This window comes from Hyla sarda, chromosome 1, assembly GCF_029499605.1.
Source record: "Hyla sarda isolate aHylSar1 chromosome 1, aHylSar1.hap1, whole genome shotgun sequence".
Taxonomy (NCBI): domain Eukaryota; kingdom Metazoa; phylum Chordata; class Amphibia; order Anura; family Hylidae; genus Hyla; species Hyla sarda.
The window spans coordinates 244,199,419-244,216,725 of NC_079189.1; positions in this window are offsets into that span (position 1 = coordinate 244,199,419).

Sequence of the window (17,307 nt, forward strand, 5' to 3'; positions counted from 1 at the left end):
ACTAAACTAATATGGGGCATGGAACATCTTAGCTATGAGGAGCGATTAAAGGAGTTACAATTGTTTAGTCTTGAGAAGAGACGTTTAAGGGGGGATATGATAAACGTATATAAGTATATTAATGGCCCATACAAAAAATATGGAGAAAAACTGTTCCAGGTTAAACCCCCCCAAAGGGCGAGGGGGCACTCCCTCCGTCTGGAGAAGAAAAAGTTTAGTCTCAAGGGGCGACACGCCTTCTTTACCATGAGAACTGTGAACTTATGGAACAGTCTACCTCAGGAACTGGTCACAGCAGGAAAAATTAACAGCTTTAAAACAGCTTTAAATGGAATGTCCACATTTTTACAGATTTCATTAAGCTCTTTGTACTGTTTAAATGTTATAGCTGACACATCAGATTTGAATTTTTTGAAGGCTATTTTTTTGTTGTTTATTGCTCTTTTAACATCATTTGTCAGCCATGTGGGGTTTAGTTTTAATCGTTTATATATTTGTTCCCCTTTGGTGTATATTTAGCTGTATAGTTATTTAGAGAGGATTTAAAGATGTCCCATTTACTTTCTGTATCAGTATTTGACAACACCTCCCCCCAGTCTATGTTAATGCTTCTCATTGTTGCCAGTCGCTCCTCTAGATGCAGGATCTGGGCTTCCAAACGAACAACTAGCACACATCTCGCACAACAATATGCACCCTCAAACTGTTGTTCAAGGATTGCATACATTGAACAGGATGTACATTGGACTGTATTTTCCAACATGGAGGCCATCTAGTTATGGGGATTTCACAAATGTATAGGCAAAAACAGACAGTCAAAATTACACTTCAAATTTTTTGTAGACCTTGTAGGTTCAGAAATTAACACTCACAGCTATCTCAACCTCCTGCTTTCAAACTCCTGTTTTTGAAACTCCTGTTTCCCGCCCCCTCTTACTCAGCAACACTCAGAAGAGCAAGCTCTCAATAAGAGTCCCAAGCTAAGATTTATACACCTGTGCCCAATCTACTCCTCCTCCTCCCAAAATATGAATGTGGACTATAGGCAGTCGCACTCACTCCACAGATTCACTCCGCACAAACGATATTCACAGTTTTTGAAACTCCTCTTTCAAGCCCCCTCTTACACAGCAGCACTCAGAAGAGTGTTACATACCCTTTTTCTTACATACCCCTTTTTTTCTGTTTGGGGTACCAAAAGGGGCATTATTACCATTTAAGGGAGTACAGATGAGGAGATTATATATAGATGGGTTTTATGTTGGAAAATAATGAAGTCTAACATGTTTTTATGGCACATTCTGCAGAAAAGAGTCATTGCTGGAAAAAGTCGCCTTGGCAGTTTGGAGAAGAAAAAGAAAAGAAGAGGTTACCAGTGAGTCACTTCTGGTATCCACTGCTACATGGTCACTTAATAAGGCAATATTATGATTGTTGGATGCTCTGAGTATCTGCATCCTGTTTCTTTCCCCTTTGACTATATAACATATAGGGACTATGGTGCAGTAATGAGATAAATACAGGGTATCATTTGATGGGAAACCTGAAAAATTGGCTAAAATTCTAAGACTAATGAACACACTTTAATGAAATTTTGTCAAAACATATGTACTGTAACTCAATGAGAAGCAGAAGCCCCTCATAACATGTTCATTGATCATTTCATAACTCCTTAAGGATGCAGGGCGTACCTGTACGCCCTGCGCCCGCTCAAGAGCTGCCAAAACCCATGTCTCATGCTGGACATCACCGATTGCAGTGATGCCTGGCATTAACCCCTTAGATGCCATATAAACATTTATTTTGGCGTCTAAAATAGAAAAAAAACAGTCCCGGCAGCTCTGCGGACTATGGGGACTAAAAAATTGTCTAAAAAAAAAAAAACAGCTAATAAATGTTTCCCTAAAAAAAGTTTACATCACCCCCCCTTTTCCTATTTAAAAAAAATGCAAAAAATTTGCCATCACACATCCCCCATACGGAAAAACAAAAAAGTTATAGGGGTATGAGGAAGACAATTTTAAACATACAAATTTTCGTACAAAAAGTAAAAATATTTTAACAGAAATAAAACAATATCAAACCTATATACAGTAAATTGGGAATCATTTTAATCATATGGACCTACAGAATAAACATAAGGTGTCAATTTCTACCAAAAAGTGTACTGCCTAGAAACAGAAGGCTCCAAAAAATATGTTTTTCAATTTTGTCCCACTAATATTTATTTTTTTGTTTCGCCTTAGACATAGATTTCATGGTAAAAATGATTGATGTCATTATAAAGTAAAATTGGTGGCACAAAAAAAAAGCCACGACCACTGCCGCCCGAACCCAGCGTTCTGAACAAAAATGTTCAGAACTCCGTGGTGCCGCTAGGAGATGGTGGGGGGTCCGGACGCTTTGGATAAGGGATAAGATATCCAGGGGCAGAGTACCCCTTTAGAGAGTGCTTCACAAGCATGTTATGAGGTATTCCTGATTCTCATTGGTATGTAATGTATGTTTGTTCCAATGTGTACATTAGTCTTGGAGTTATAGCTGATTTTCATGCGCTTCTGGTGAATGGGACACCCAGTATAACTATGATGTACTTCCATGATGTTTTTAGTACACCCCAAACTGGAAAAATAGAAAAAAAATCCAAGAACTGTTACACACCCCGGGAAATATAATTATAGTAACTGCAGCAACAACTGTTTATGCAGCAATTTCTTCTATACTGTAGTATTTACTTGTAGAAAATTAAAGTGCAGTTGGAATTTCTCCTAAGTGGGCCCAGGTGTTCAGAGAAAACCTTCATTATTACTTAATTGTTTTACAATGACAAACAGAGGATTGAAGGTCAGACAGGGGACAGAACCTAACCCTAAACTAAAGATTACACCACATGCACTTACACTGCCACAGGGGCTTTCACTGGATTATAAAGTGATAGTAGTGAAATGGGTGATTACCAGATTCCCCCGGGGAAGGTCCTCTCATCAACTGTAGGTGAAGGCAACTTCTATGGATACCACTTTAGTACTAAATGTTTTAAGGCCAGTTTTACACAGGCATTATATGGTTACATTCTTGCATCAGTATTAACCCCTTAAGGACCAAGCCCATTTTCACATTAAGGACCAGGCCAATTTTATTTTTGCCTTTGTTGTTTTTTTCTCCTCGCCTTCTAAAATCCTTAACTCTTTTTTATTTTTATTTTTTTTTATTTTATTTTATCTTCGTGTTTTCTTTTTAGTTTGTTTTTACCTTTTTTTTAGCTGATGTTTTGACCAACGAAATCTGATTTTGAAGTGGACCTGTTGGTCGGTCATGGCAGAAGTAGCCACTTTTTTTTTTTTTTTATTTCAACGATAAACTTTATTAAGCAAAAAGAAAAAGGAACAATAGCACATACCAGATTCATGACATGTACATGTAAAATAAACCTAGCAAGCAAGGTACAGCAGGGGCAAAGTTGTACCTTATAGGGAGAACCAATACTCATCCGAGTAACAACATTAGTCTAGTAAGTCCGAACATATTAGGCAAGTAGTGGGGTAACCAGTGCAATCGGTAGTGGGTGGGGTGCGGGGGGGGGGTAGGGAGGGAGGTGAGGTCAGGGGGGGGGGAGCGGGGCAGGACAGGTGAGCGAGAGGAAAAGGAGAGGGTTCAGGTGAGGCCATATTGGAGCAAGCGGGGTGAGGCCGCAAAATCCAGCCAGTGGCGCCAGCGCAGGACATATCGGTCGGTGGAGGCATTCAAATCTGCTAGACATTCCTCCAGCCCCTGAATATGTAGGACTTCACAAAGCCAATCAGTAGTCGTGGGGGGAGCGGTGGTTTTCCATCGTCTAGGGATGACTCGTCTGGCCGCTGCTAGTAAAACACCTGTGAGACTTTTCCGCAGGGAATCTGGTGACCCGGGCAGCATCGAGAGGAGGAGCATCTGAGGAGTATCATCTAACTGCATACCCGTAATTTCCGATATAAGAGCGCGGACCGAGGACCAGTAGGAGGCTAAAAGCGGGCATGAGTGCCAAATGTGCGTGAGGGTTCCCTTGGTTTGTCCACACCTCCAGCATGCCTCCGGGACCGAGGGATAAAAACGGTGAAGTAAGGCCGGAACCCTATACCACCGAGAGAGCAATTTATAATTAGTCTCCTGAAGGGCAACTGCTCTAGAGGCTTTATGGCACAACAGGTGTCCCATTCGGCAGTGCTGGGGGTGTAGTCCAATTCTTTCGCCCAGTTCCGTTGGTAAGGCAATAGGGAACGAGAGGGTGCAATAGGGTGCGAAGCATGGAGTATACTAAGGATACCGTATGGGTGGGTCCAGACTGTGCTAAGCAAAGTTTCTCGAATGGGGTAGGATCCCTATGCAGCTCACCCGAGGCTCGCCATGTGTTGTAAAAATGCCGGAGTTGAAAGTATTGGAAAGAGTGGAACCGTGACAGTACGGAATCCCCTAGGATGTCAGGTAGCGTCTTCAAAGAGGAAGCCTGAAGGACCCTAATAATCGGGCTGACGTCGCGTAGAGTCAAGAAGCCACCCGGAAAGGAACCCGGGGAAAAGTCCGGATTGCCAACCAGGGGGGTTAAGGGGCCTAGGGCTCTGAGGAGGTTGAGTCTGGAGAGATGTGTTAGGCAGGAGTTGAGGATAACCCTTGAAACAAACGGAAGAGGGCCTTTGGTGGCCATCGTCCAGTATGCAGGGCGAATCCATGGGAGGGAAGTGAGGGGGAAAGGGGAAAGTCTATTTTCTAGTTGGACCCATAATTTGGCAGGGGAGGCGTGGAATCCGTCGAGTATACGGGTCGCTAGCGTAGCTATATAGTACGTGTATGGATCGGGGAAAGCCAGGCCCCCATCTGTTTTAGGCTGAGCCAGGACAGTCTGGGAAAGACGGTGCCGTCCATTGGACCAGACAAAATTAGAGAAGAGAGAGGTTAGGGGCTTAAAATAAGCACGTGAGAGCGTCACTGGCAGGGTCTGGAACAGATAGAGCAAACGCGGCAGTAGATTCATTTTTAAGATATTGATACGCCCTATCCACGAGAAATCCTTTCGGTCCCACTTCGCAAGGTCACCCTTAAATCTGGATATCAGGGGGGTGAGGTTCAGTTCCACTATCCGAGAGAGGTCTTTAGGGATCAGAACCCCAAGATAGCGAAACGAGGATGGGTGCCAGGAGAAGGGGTATGCAACCTGAGGGCCAGGGAGGGGTCGAGGGATACGTTCATGGCTATACACTTGGAGATATTGATTTTATAATTACTAAGAGCACTGAAGTCCTCCAATGCCGACATAAGAGCGGGGAGCGACGTTTCAGGAGATGAGACATAAAGGAGAAGGTCATCTGCAAATGCAGAGCATTTAAAATTCAAATCTCCAACCTGAATGCCACAAATGTTATCGTCAAGTCTAATGGCTTGGAGCAAGTGCTCCATAACCAATACATAGAGCAGGGGGGAGAGGGGACATCCCTGTCGGGTACCATATCCATAACTCTTTTATATTTCCATCTACAGACCCATATAAGGGCTTGTTTTTTGCGTGACCAATAGTGTTGAGCAGCATAGGCCATATTCGAATTCGCGAATATTCGCGAATATATGGACGAATATTCATCATATTCGCGAATATTCGCATATTTGTAATATTCTCATTTTATTTTCGCATATGCGAATATTCGCGTGCGCGAAAATTAGCATATGCGAAAATTTGCATATACAACAAATTAACATAAGCGAAAATTCGCATATGCGAAAATTCGCACACCAGTCTCACACAGTAGTATTAGAGCCTTCTTACACCACATAAGCTGGAAGCAGAAAGGGATGATCGCTGTGATGTGTACTGTGAAAAAAATAAAATAACGAATATTCGTAATTACGAATATATAGCGCTATATTCGCGAATATTCGCGAATTCACGAATAAAATTTGAATTGCGAATATTCGCGACCAACACTAGTGACCAATTGCGCTTGGTAATGAAAACTCTCATTTAACCAAAAAGTGTACGGCGAACCCAAAGAATAATTTTTAGGGAGGAAATTTAAATGAAAACCACAATTTTGCACACTTTGGAGGGTTTTGTTTTTACACTGTACAATTTACAGTAAAAATGACATGTGTTCTTTATTCTGTGGGTAAATACGATTAAAAGGATACCCATGGCTAGATACTTTTCTATTTTTGTACCTCTTAAAATAAATCTCAAACTTTTTTGCGCCGTCATCTGTACTTTTTTTTGATACGACATTTGCATATACAAAACTTTTAGATAACTTTTAATAAAAAATTTTTTTTTTATATAAAATGTGACAAATTTTGGGGACTTTTTTTTATTTTTTATGTTTACTCCGTTCACCATACAGGATCATTAACATTATATTTTGATAGTTCGGACATTTACCCACACGACGATACCCAATGTGTTTATAAAAATAAAATTACGTTTTTTGAGGGGTAAAATGGGAAAAAGGGACAATTTTCATTTTTATTGGGAGAGGGGATTTTTAGCTTTTTTTTTTTACTTTTTATTTTTACATTTTTCAACTTTTTTTTTTTACACTTTTTATGTCCCCATAGGGGACTATCAATAGCAATCAGTTGATTGCTAATACTGTTCAGTGCTATGCATAAGGCATAGCACTGATCAGTATTATCGGCTATCTTCTGCTCTGGTCTGCTCGATCTCAGACCAGAGCAGAAGATGCCGGGAGATGGCCGGAGTCAGGTGAGGGGACCTCTGGCCACCATTACAGATGATCAGATCCCCGCGGCAGCGCTGCGGGCGATCTGATCATCTATTCTAACATGCGCATTACCGCAGATGCCGTCATCTGTACTGATGACAGCATCTGAGGGGTTGATGGTGGACATACGTGCAATTGCGGATGTCAGCCATTACCGGCGGGTCCCCGGCTACTGATAGCAGCCGGGACCTGCAGAGTATGACGCAAGCACCGCTCCAATGCTCACGGTCATACACAGGACATAAATTTACATCCTGGTGCGTTAAGTACCGCCGCACCAGGAGGTACATTTACGTCCATGGTGGTTAAGGGGTGAAAGGGGTACTCCGGTGGAAATTATTATTTTTTTTTAACCAACTAGTGCCCGAAAGTTAAACAGATTTGTAAATGACTTCTATTAAAAAATGTTTTTCTTGTTTGTCTTGTCCACAGTGCTCTCTGCTGACACCTTTGTCTGTGTCAGGAACTGTCCAGAACAGCATAGGTTTGCAATCTGGATTTTCTCCTGCTCTGGACAGTTTCTGATACGAGCATCAGGTGTCAGCAGAGAGCACTGTGGACAAGACAAAAAAGAAATTCAAAGAGAAAAGAATTTCCTTTGTAGCATGCAGCTGCTAAAAAGTTCTGGAAGGGTAAAGATTTTTTAATAGAAGTCAGTTAGAAATCTGTTTAACTTTCTGGCACCAGTTGATTAAAAAAAAATGTTTTCCACAGGAGTACCCCTTTAAGCCCCGGTCTGATAACCCGAACTGTCAGTGCGTTCACACTGAGTAATTCAAGAGGAATTTACTCTATTTAATGTATTTTTTCTGCTGTCCTATTCACACATCGGAAATTCTGCTAGCGGAATTCCAATGCTGGATTCCTTTCCGCTTGAAGAAAGAACATGTTCATTCTTCAAGCGGAATCCGCTAGCAGAAATCAATAGAAGTCAATGGCAAAAAAAATTTCGCCCGACATCGTTTTTGCGCGGAATGGCTGAAAAAAGCTTCACTTCTTTCTCCCCCATTTTCGCACGCAATTATGCCCGAAATTCCGCGCGAATTCCACGCAAATTCCGCCCGAATAGAAATTTTTTTTTTCCGCAAGTAAATTTTTCAGCTTGAATTCCTCTTTATTTGCTCAGTTTGAATGCACCCAAAGTTGTCAGACTCATGGTAAGGCCAGGGTTTTGTGGCCGTAATATGGATGCAAAAAATGCATCTGTATTATGTCTATGTGAAACTGACCTTAAAGGGGTACTCCGCCCCTAGACATATTATCCCCTATCCAAAGTATAGGGGAGAAGATGTCTGATTGCGAGGGTCCCACCACTGGGGACCCCCGCGATCTCAGCTACGGTGCCCCAGACATCCGGTGCATGGAGCGAACTTTGCTCTATGCCAGATGAGTGGCTATGCGGGGCGGAGGCTCGTGACATTACAGTCACACCCTGCCTGTGATGCCATGGCCATGCCCCCTCAATGCAAGTCTATAGGAGAGGGCATGACGTCCCATAGACTTGCATTAAGGGGGCGTGGCAGTGACGTCATGAGTGGGGCATTACCGTGATGTCACGAGCCTCCGGCGCTGCACCCGACACTCTAAATAAATGCTGGGCGCAGCAGGGAGATCGCGGGGGTCCTGCCGTTGAATATGGGATAAGATGTCTAGGGGCGGAGTACCCCTTTAAAGTCAGAAATGGTTATGTGGTGTCCTGGTACCGTATTGCATACCGTAGCTGGTTTGGTGGTCACCAAAGTCAGAGTTACTACGTTCAGGTAGGGTCCCTCAGGTGGGACAGCCTCCTTCTTTCTAATTTTGTAATGTTTAAATGTATATATTTAATATAATGTATATTAGCATACTTACCTTGGTAGCATCGCAGGACCTTCGGTCATGTGACTATGTTAATTCCTCTATGGTATGTTGGAGGACCTTTGGAGGTCTTTGGGTCACATGGTTACCCATAAATCTTTGTATAGAAGATTGACAGTTGTTATGGACCAGTGAGCTTAAGTCCAGCCCCTGCCCATATAAGGGAGCTGATCGCTCTCTTGGGTTGCTGCTCTCGTTGATGCCGGACTATCCTTTGTCTGCCCAACTTACAAAGACAAGCTAGACCAAAAGCCTGTCGGCCTCAGCCTGAAACTAAACCGTGAGTTAAAATCTCAATCCCTGCTAATGCTAGCATGATTACTGGACCAAATCTAAACTCCTAAATCCAGTGGATCAGAGCAACAATTACCTTCCTATGCTCAATAGACTCACGAGGTCCCAACCACTTGTCAAGCTCTAATAGACTTTGTTATATGGACTGTTACTGTTCATTATTGCATAAAATCTTCAGTGAAAGTTCCGACAAGTTTCTGCAAATCTCCGGTTGTGGACAATCAATTATTTCCTATCTCCCTATCACTCTTGGGATGGGTGGCGGTAGGACAAGCATACAGAGAATAGCCCTCACCATAGAAAGGGTTAAGCAAGCACCCTTTAGTAACCGCACAGCTACACTCCCATATACCCTACACCCCAAAGCTACCACAGTTACTAGAGTAATATATGGAATTAAATAGAACCTATGTTTGGGGTCTTGAAGGTTTTTTTCTTCATTTAGTTACTCATTAAACCATATGACCTAGATCAAAGGTAGGCAAACTAAGGTTATGGCCACATGTGGTAGATTTGCTATGGATTTTGCACACAGCATTTCCATTCAGAATAAATTACAACATGTACAGCAAAGTGGATGAGATTTCTCAAATCTTAAAGAAGAATTCCAGGAATTGTTCTTTGCTTATATAGTGCAGAGGTTTTTGCTGTGGTATGCATGGGATAGGCTCCATTTCATGATGTGGGTACTGTAATATAGCCTACCGTTCCCATGAATCCTCTGGCTTTGGCTGGGGCGTTTGACTATTGTACCTGGTCATCTCATCAGGATGCAAGTGCTGGAGGTCACCCAGGACTGGTGACAGTTCTGACAGTTCTGATGCGATTTTTTGCTAAATATTTCCATGTGGAGAAAGTGATTTGACTTTTTATCACAATGCTTTGTAAACACTTGACATCTTTAGGAGTTTTTTTTTACTAGTTCTTACTGAATGTTAGCTGTTTCTTTAGTGATTTTTCAAAAGTGTTTAAAAATTACAAGTTTTTACCAGCTGTTTCACAATTGCAGTTTCACAATTTTTCACAATTTCACAATATCACTATTGTTGCCATGATTTTGGGACAGTCACAGGAAAATCAGAAAAAAAGCAGGAAAAAACACAATGTGTGGACACAGCCTCATGGGAAAAATATATCTAAGATATTTCCTGATCCCATAGAGTGAGTAGATAGAGCTGGGAGGGGAGGAGTTGGGAGAGAAATGGGAGCTAGCAGGAGGGGATCTGGTAGGTGAGGATGTCATCCTAGTCCACAGGATGTCAGAGTCATCCTGTTGAACCCCTTGGCACTGGAAAGGTCAGACTGGTGATCACGTGACCAAATTAGAGTAATAAAACTCATGGATAATGTATTACTAGTCATGGTGCGTGTGTTTGAATGATATAGGTAAGAAAAACCTTGAGAGCTTCTTCAATCATATTCTGCATATAAAAAATCATGCAACATCTGTGTAGATATACAGTAGGGCAAAAAAGCATTTAGTCAGCCACCAATTGTGCACGTTCTCCCACTTAAAAAGATGAGAGTAGCCTGTAATTTTCATCATGGGTATACCTCAACTATGAGAGACATAATGAGAAAAAAAAATCCATAAAATCACAGTCTGATTTTTAAAGAATTTATTTGCAAATTATGGTGGAAAATAAGTATTTGGTCACCTACAAACAAGCAAGATTTCTGGCTCTCACAGACCTGTAACTTCTTCTTTAAGAGTCTCCTCTGTCCTCCACTCTTTATCTTTGTTAATGGCACCTGTTTGAACTTGTTATCAGTACAAAAGACACCTGTCCACAACCTCAAAAAGTCACACTCCAATCTCCACTATGGCCAAGACCAATGAGCTGTTGAAGGACACCAGAAACAAAATTGTAGACCTGCACCAGGCTGGGAAGACTGAATCTACAATAGGCAAGCAGCTTGGTGTGAAGTAATCAACTCTGACAGCAATAATTAGAAAATGGACGACATACAAGACCATTGATAATCTCCCTCGATCTGGGGCTCCACCTCGTGGTGTCAAAATGATCACAAGAACTGTGAGCAAAAATCCCCGAACCACACGAGGGGGACCTAGTGAATGACCTGCAGAGAGCTGGGACCAAAGTAACAAAGGCTACCATCAGTAACGCACTACGATGCCAGGGACTCAAATCATGCAGTGCCAGATGTATACCCCTGCTTAAGCCAGTATATGTCTGGGCCTGTCTGAAGTTTGCTAGAGAGCATTGGGATGATCTAGAAGAGGATTGGGAGAATGTCATATGAAACCACCAACTTTTTGGTAAAAACTCAACTCGTCGTGTTTGGAGGAGAAAGAATGCTGGGTTGCATCCAAAGAACACCAGACCTACTGTAAAATATGGGGATGGAAACATAATTCTTTGGGTTGTTTTTCAGCAAACGGACAAGAGCGACTGATCTGTGTAAAAGACTGAATGAATGGGGCCATGAATCATGAGGTTTTGAGTGAAAACCTTCTATTAGCAAGGGCATTGAAGGTGAAACGTGGCTGGGTCTTTCAGCATGACAATGATCCCAAGCACACCGCCCAGGCAATGAAGCAGTGGTTTAATAAGAAGCATTTCAAGGTCCTGGAGTGGTCTAGCCAGTCTCCAGATCTCAACCCCATAGAAAACCTTTGGAGGGAGTTGAAAGTCTGTGTTGCCCAGCGACAGCCCCAAAACATCACTGCTCTAGAGGAGAGTTGCATAGAGGAATACTAGCAACAGTGCGTGAAAACCTTGTGAAGACTTACAGAAAACGTTTGACCTTTGCCAAAGAAAGGGTACATAACAAAGTATTGAAATTAACTTTTGTTATTGACCAAATACTTATTTTCCACCATAATTTGCAAATAAATTATTTAGCAATCAGACAATGTGATTTTATGTTTTTTTTTTCTTATTATGTCTCTCTTAGTTGAGGTATACCTATGATGAAAATTATAGGCCTCTCTTATCTTTTTAAGTGGTTGACAAAATACTTTTTTGCCCCACTGAAGACCTGCTGTGCAGATTTTAAATCCTATTAACTTCAGATCCTCCCTATTGACTTCACTGGGGAAGCAGAAATCTGCAATAAATCTGCAGGTATTGCAGATTTTATTGAAACATAGAATGTGTCTGCCTCCAACTGTAAGCCAGCCTAGACCTGGCTTACAAAACTTGCTTTGGAAAAACGGGATTTCATATTTCCCGCCAGGAGCCGTAATCACGGCTCTGGCGGGAAATATGAAACTACAGCCATACTTCACTCTGCAGCCACCCGCGCTCCATCATATTCCATCCAGGGGGCACTGCTTTTACATCCCCCTGCTTGTCTCCTACCCGCTCGGGCTGCACATCTTCCATCTGTCGCAAGACTATAACTCCTAGCATGCCCTTACAGTTAGGGCATGCTGGGAGTTGTAGTCTTTCAGCAGGTAGCAGGAAGGAGATGTGTGGCGCAGGCAGACGGGAAACAAGCGAGGGGGGGGATATAAAAACTCAGCAGCACCATCATATGTTAAAAGGAGCCCAGGCTGGAATCATTCTGCTGCCGCCCTGGACTCCCGCAGCCAGGCTGGTTGATGTGCAGGAGATGTCCCTGCAATCCTTTAGCGCTGTAAATTACTCATCATACCGCAGTGCTGAGGGATGGCAGGGATGGCTCCTGCCCATCTCCCGACTTGACTGCGGAAGAACCGGGCAGCTGCAAAGTGATGCCAGCCTGGGCTCCATTTTAACATATGATGGTGCTGCTGAGTTTTTCTATGCCCTACTGTAATATCAAATTTCCCGTTGGGTCCCTTGATTGGCCAATCACGGGATCCTGTAGGAAATATGCAATTATAGTGATTTTCTCCTCCCCACTGGTGTTATTTAGGCTAGGGAGGGCCAGTAACAATGGTCCTCGCCCACCCTAGTAACATCAGACTGTTGCTGTTTGGTTGGTATCTGGCTGAAAATAAAAATATGGGGAACCGCACAGGTTTTTTTTAAAATAATTATTTCATTATTTATGCAGCCAGATACCAACCAAGCAGCAACAACCTGACATTACCAGGGTTGGCAAGGACCATTGTTACTGGCTCTACCAGCCTAAGTAACTCCAGCCTGTTACCACCTAGGTCCATGAGTGCCATTTTTGACGCCCTGGGCCTGTTGGCACCGGCTTTTCCCAGTATCCTTGTGGCGATGGGTACTAATGTATTAGTTGGGGTTAGCGCTAGCTGTTTTTGAGGCTAACACTAAGTCCTGGCTTAGTAATGGACTCCGTCTATAAGACAGCTTCCACTACTAAGGCTGTCATCTAAATTTAAAAAAAAACTAACACTCCTCCACAAGCCCTAGTTAACCATTTTATTAATATTAAACAATCCAAAAAATGCTGGTCATCGACGTAGTCCACAGAATCTATAGTAGTCCTCAGCATACACAAATCTGAAACGAAAAATAACACACAAAAAATGGGTTAGTACATAGTACATTTGGGGATAGAAAAGTTGTAAAAAATGTATATATCACACATTTTGTTGTGACTTTAGAGCAGAAAAGTCACAGAGGAGAGGAGGGGGTGTTCTGAAGTCATTTATTGTTTTTTTGCTTATGTGTGCTAAAAAAAATGGTATTCAAAAGTGTTTTTTTGTTTTTTTCTTATGTGAGCCAAGTTTTTTAAACCCCTGTGATAGTATGATAAATATGTCACACATAACCAAAGCTAAAGCAAAAAAAAAAATGCATTAAGAACTTGATTATTAAAGCCAACAATGATAAATATCCCCCATTGTTTTATTTTTATCTTTTTTAAATATTGGCATATTCATCCCCATATCTGAAGTGGCAAAACTTCAGCAAATTTAGTATGAATGCAGAAATGCAGATTTGCAGCATTTCCATAGTTTGCAGAGTATCACTGCATCCAAAGAGAGGAGGAAGCCTTTCTGATCTACCTGTTGTGACAAGACCATAGGGAGGGGGTTGAAAGTTATTTACTTTCCACAGGTTACAGATCCTGGGCAACACAAAATGCTCACTTACTGCAACACTATATATTTTTTTCTTTTTAAACATTAATGAAACCTTTTAATATTTTAAAGGCTGCACTGCCTGCCAAAAATGGATTTATTAAAATGTGCTCACCAACTGGACAAGCTTTTATTTTTATCATTTTTATAGAACTTTTTATATAAAGTAAAAAAAAAAAACTTGGAAAAAAAGCAAAATGGCCAGTGAGTACAACAATAAGAAAGATTCTGTAGTGTAGTTAAAGTCCCAACTTGAACTTTAAATATATACTTATATGTCCCACATTCTGGTACCTTACTGTATATATCCCACATTCTGGTACAGCATTGATTTAAATGTGTGTGTTCCTGGTGCCCTGTTTATGCCTACATGTAACAAAAAATGTTAGTGTTAGGCATAACTGATGGCTGGAGGACCGCCAGTACCCGCCCCTGCCCAGTGGCGTCTCCAGCATTCAAATTTAGGGGGGGCACATGGGGGGCCAGTGACAAAAGTGGGGGGGCAATTTTAAAACGTGTGTATGTATATATATATATATATATATATATATATATATATATACACACACACACATATATATTTATATATATATATATATATATATACATATATATATATATAAACAATGATGTTTTTCCGTTTTTGCCGTAGAATTTTGGGTAAATGACTGATGTCATTATAAAGTAGAATTGGTGGTGCAAAAAATAAGCCATCATATGGACTTTTAGGTGCAAAATTGAAAGGGTTATGATTTTTAAAAGGTAAGGAGGAAAAAACAAAAGTACAAAAACGGAAAAACGCTCGGACCTTAAGGCGTTAAAACTTTTTGACACTACCATCAACTTTGATAGCGGCATCTAAAGTGTTAATGTCAGACATCAGCCTGATTGGGGATGTCTGGCATTAGCCGAGGGTTCTAGCTAATGATTTATACAACACCGAGGGAGCAGGCACTGTGCGTACACATACGCCTTGTGTCCTTAGGTCTCATTTACACGGATGGATCCCCAGCATATTTTATGCTGCGGATCCCCCGACAATGCACACATCGCGGCTGCTCTCGGCCTAGTTCAGAGAGCAGGAGGAGCGGCCATGATGTGCGCGAGTATACACATCAAAGCGTGTCTGCTCGTAGCGGAGGATTGCCATTATGAGCAGGCACAGATAGAGGCAGCACTGTAGGGTCCATTGTCGGCGGATCCGCAGCGTAAAATACACTGTGGATCCACCCCTGAATGAGCCCTTAGGATACGCTCACACGTACAGGATCTGCTGCATATTTTCTGCAGCTGATTTTGCTACCTATTGAAGCTAATGGGTTGCAAAATCAGCTGCACAAAATATGCAGCAAAAATATGCAGCAGATCCTGTACATGTGAATATATCCTTGAGGGGTTAATGATAATCTAGCAGTGTGTTCACATGTTGTCCTTCCAAAGGGGTCACTTTCCCTCCTCCAGTGTCAACAGGTCTCCAACAGGACACATTACCAGAACAATTTATGGAAAAATTGCGGCAAAATTTGCGCTGTTTTACCGCGATTTTTCCCAAAAATTGTTGTGATAATGTGGCCTGTTGGTGACCTGTGGACACTGGAGGAGGGAAAGTGACCCCTCTGGACTGCTACCATGCACATCACCCAGCCCCAGGTTATACTGCTGATCAGGGGGAGAGAGGGAGGACACGGGACATCACTCACCTCACATGAAGCGACTGCTCTGCTGTGTGACCTGTCAGCTCTTGGCCCGTCCTCTCCTGTGCTGGGGGCGGAGCCATCAATGTATCGGGACATCCCTATTTATTTTAAATTGGGGGGGTCCAAGGGGGGGCATGGCCTGATCTAGGGGGGGCCATGGCCCCCTCTGGCCCCCCCCTAGCGACGCCACTGCCCCTGCCACTTACAACAAGAAACATAGTTTCTTTGCATGCAGTAGCACGTAGTAGAAGATAACAGATACTGAGCTAGTGGCCTACTTGTGGCATTTAGTAATGTTCTATGACTCTGGGTGGCAGCGAAAGAAGTAGTAAAAAGGAAGAGTTTGGCACTATTTGCCTGGATGCAGAGTAATCAACTGTAGTGGCCGATGAAGTTTTTGGCAAAAGACCAATGTGCAGTCATAGTGAGGTTTGGCATTGGGCTGCAGTCAAAGGCAACAAGACATGGAGAGCCTGAGTAGAGCTGCACAGAAAGAGCCAAGTAGAGCTGCTGTGAAAACATGAACCCCAGATGAATCACCTTAGCGTAAAAAAGCGTTGGGGTAGCAGGGATCACTGATTGTAAGTTGTTTTCTAAAGAGTTGTTGCAGTGTTTCTTTTGCGCCTGCTTTTATTGTAATACTATGCTAATTGCACTTTTGATGTGGTTACCAACTTAGGTCAGTTGTTATTCTTATTCACACTTACCTCCAGTGTATCCTGCTCTGTATTGTAGTTCTGCCATGTCTTATATGTCTTTTGATGCATTTACAAAGATTTGGATTTTATTTTCACAACACTTGGTGTTCTCCCTATTAGGCACTCCATATTTTGGGTTTATCAGGCCCTATTTAGGAGGTTATGATGGAATAGATGATACCACACACCCTTAATTTTTTCCCACCTACCTCTTTATACACATTATAGTGATGAGCACCGATGCATCGAAGATAGAATGAGACACCTGCACTTTTTATGCTCCTGTTCCACTAGTGTCAAAGTGTACAGCAAATAAAGTATGGCATTTTCAAAGTATAAACAAGGCTAAAAGCAAAGTAGACACAATAGATGCTACAGTGCTCACCCATGTGCCACAACCCCTTTAAACAGCTCTCCCCCCGACACACACACACACACCAAATGAGGATATTATAATATTGTAAGGCTAGACCATACATTTTAAAGAAATGGTTTACTACTGTAAGTGTGCTGTTTTAGCTCTGTATCTAAATAGCCTTACCAAGGCAAAGGGGCTTGATAGCACTCCTATAGCAGTCAGCACCCAGATTACATGCAAATGACTGGAAAAGATTGAATTTTAACTTAGTGCTTATACACAGCTTTTGTAAGTATGTTACAAAATGTAACTGCTGCAGTTACATACTAGTATTCAGAGCTCTATTATACATAAAGTCAATGAATTCATACATGTTCAGCTGTAAATGTCAGCAAACACATGTATGATAAAAAGGGATATTGATTTGTAGAAAGACTCGTAAATATAAGGATTGTGGTCAGAGTCATAGTGCATGCTCTATTTAACCTGGAACATATTGAAGTTCTAATGCCAGAGGATATGGATTAGGTTACTGCATTACTCACCCCACACTGTCTCCATTTCCGGGACACACAAGGTCAGGTCAGCAGGGGGATCAAAAATATGGTCCTGTCACAAAAACAGCTGGAGTAGTTTAATTTATTGTTTATTGGCT